At 49.1% G+C, this 2,206-nt stretch overlaps 1 pseudogene; it reads left to right on the forward strand.

Moving 5' to 3' along the window:
- Window positions 1-783: 783 nt before the first annotated feature.
- On the forward strand, window positions 784-1,725 carry LOC141021231 (NADH-ubiquinone oxidoreductase chain 4-like; annotated as a pseudogene).
- Window positions 1,726-2,206: the final 481 nt, after the last annotated feature.

The following is a 2,206-nucleotide window of genomic DNA, read 5'->3' on the forward strand; positions in this document are numbered from 1 at the left end:
GCAGGGGCCTTGTGCAGTAAACCCCCTACGGGCGGTCCCCCGTCATCGTAAAGTAGTAAAGGTCCCCGCGAAGCTTTCGGGAAGAGGGGTAGTCTTGTGCGTAAGCATAGCATTTCTGGTCGAACCACCGAACCACACATCTTTTTTTGGTGGGAGGGTACTCCGAGTAGTGGGTACCTCGTAGGACCTCGACCCGCCTACTCAGGTCTTTTATGGATATGCAGGAAGGGGTGCTCCTAGGTGTGTGTAGGGGGTGTGTTTGTTCGCGAGAATGTATTCCTCGTCAAGTCAGGGGGGGTGTGGACACACTTGCGCGAATTCGGGTAACGGCTACAAGGGATAAAAATAAAGGAAACTGTACCCGACCAGGGATGGACGTAAACTCGTAAGCTACCGAGGGTAGGGATAATCGTCCAGGTCTTATTTAAAAAAAGCCGCCCCGCCACTGCAGGCAGGTTAGTTCCTCTGTCGTTGCCGGAGAGTTCTTGGCGAAGAGACCTTAGGATAAGTTGCTAAAACAAACGGAGGGGAGGATCGACCCGTTCAGTAGAATTCCGAAGAAAGACTGTTGGCAGCAGGTGGAGACATTTCTTTGGCCCCCTTCCAAATAAATGCGGGCAGGGTAGAGCTCGGCAGAGGGTTCGAGAATAGGGTAGGGTTTTTTACGGTCGGGTCCCCTACCACTAGTCCGGCTAGCCTTCTTTCGGGCAGGAAGCAGGCCTAAACGACGGGCGGGCATCTCCCGCTACGCAAGCAGCATTGTTCGCCACCACCCGAGAAGCAAAAGATTCTAGAGTCAAGGCGGAAAAGACAAGCATAGTGGTCGAATGACAAGGGCCGACGACGGAAGCTCGGGACGGAGCCGTATGATGCGGAAGTCTCACGTACGGTTCCCTGAGAAGGGAGTGGCTACCCACTGGAGCTTCGACCAACTACCACCGGTCAATTCCGCTTTGGGGCCACCCCTGACTCTACCATCATTATAGGGGTATGGGGTTCGAGACAAAGAAAGATCAAGGCAGCATTTCAGTTTTTCCTATATACTTTACTTGGATCTGTTTTTATGCTATTAGCTATTCTGTTGATTCTTCTCCAAACAGGAACCACCGATTTACAAATTTTATTAACCACTGAATTTAGTGAGCGGCGCCAAATCCTTCTATGGATTGCTTTTTCGCCTCTTTTGCCGTCAAAGTGCCTATGGTACCAGTTCATATTTGGTTACCCGAAGCCCATGTAGAGGCACCTACGGCTGGATCCGTCATCTTGGCTGGAAATTCTTTTAAAATTGGGAACCTACGGGTTTTTAAGATTTTCAATACCCATGTTTCCCGAAGCGACACTTTGTTTCACTCCTTCCATTTATACTCTAAGCGCGATTGCTATAATATATACTTCCTTGACCACTTTAAGACAGATCGATCTTAAGAAGATCATTGCCTACTCCTCAGTAGCCCATATGAATTTGGTGACTATTGGTATGTTTAGTCGGGCGGCGGCCGTTAGGTCACCTATTTTGAGTTATGGACACACAAGCAAGGCCAAAACATGTGTGCCGGGCGTGCGACCCATCAACCTACTAGCAATAGGGGAGAAAACTTAGCATGTCGCAACAAAAGCGTCGATTCGAGGCGTCAGCAAAACACCGCCGTCTGTTCCTAAAACAAAACCCCTTAGCGCCCCGGGACGGGAGTGGGGGACGGCCCTACGCAGACAGCAGCAGCACCGGCTCTACGAAGTCCGAATCGAATCTTTCGGTTGGCTTTCCCGTGAATAAGAATTGTTGGGCGCGGTGAAGCGAGCGCTTCTAGCTGTTTCGCTTGCTTCTTTCTTATTGTGGCGGCTATTATGGCGTGGCTGAAATGAACGAAAAGCGAGATGATTCAAATCGATTGATAGATGGCCTGCTCTGTTCTGATAGATCGAAAGGTTTTCTATCAATAATAAGGGTTGACCTCTTTCTATCTATTGATGATACAAGATATCTATCTATTCTGGATCCATCAGAAAGAAATCGATATGTATCTGATTTTTTTCTACATCGTATGTAGAGCGCCCAAGCGTTTGGCCAGCTCAGTTCTATTATCCATCGGTCCAATGCACTGGCTCATCTCATGGAGGGAAAAAGCAAATGTAGTTAGTTGTCTTGTTGTTGTTCGCCGCCTCGACACATTCCCCGGCATCGTCCCACGCAGAAAGAAAGAGC

The sequence above is a fragment of the Aegilops tauschii genome, chromosome 4, assembly GCF_002575655.3.
Source record: "Aegilops tauschii subsp. strangulata cultivar AL8/78 chromosome 4, Aet v6.0, whole genome shotgun sequence".
Lineage (NCBI taxonomy): Eukaryota > Viridiplantae > Streptophyta > Magnoliopsida > Poales > Poaceae > Aegilops > Aegilops tauschii.